This window comes from Rissa tridactyla, chromosome 7 (assembly GCF_028500815.1).
Source record: "Rissa tridactyla isolate bRisTri1 chromosome 7, bRisTri1.patW.cur.20221130, whole genome shotgun sequence".
Classification (NCBI taxonomy): domain Eukaryota; kingdom Metazoa; phylum Chordata; class Aves; order Charadriiformes; family Laridae; genus Rissa; species Rissa tridactyla.
In genome coordinates, this window is record NC_071472.1 from 54,302,043 (window position 1) to 54,302,368 (window position 326).

Here is a 326-nt window from a genome sequence, read left to right on the forward strand (position 1 = left end):
GGGGTGTGTTGCGGCAGGTTCGGGGTGGGGAGGGGTGGGGGGCCGGTGATGGGGTGCTCTGCTCGCTGAGCTGGGGGGGGGCAAAACCGAGCCCCCCCTAACCTGAGCCGGTTCACCCCCCCCCCCTCCCCCCCCCCCCCAAATTCCGCCGTTGGCTGCTGCTCCCGGCTCGCACGTGGTTGGATTTAGGGGATTTCTGCGGGTTTTTTTTGGTGCTTGGTTGGATTCCTTTTATTTTATTTTTTTAAATTTTGGGTTTTTTTGCCACGGGGGTGGCTCGGGGCCTGCCTGCCCCCCCCCCCCAGGTTTTCTGGCTGCCCCCCCAC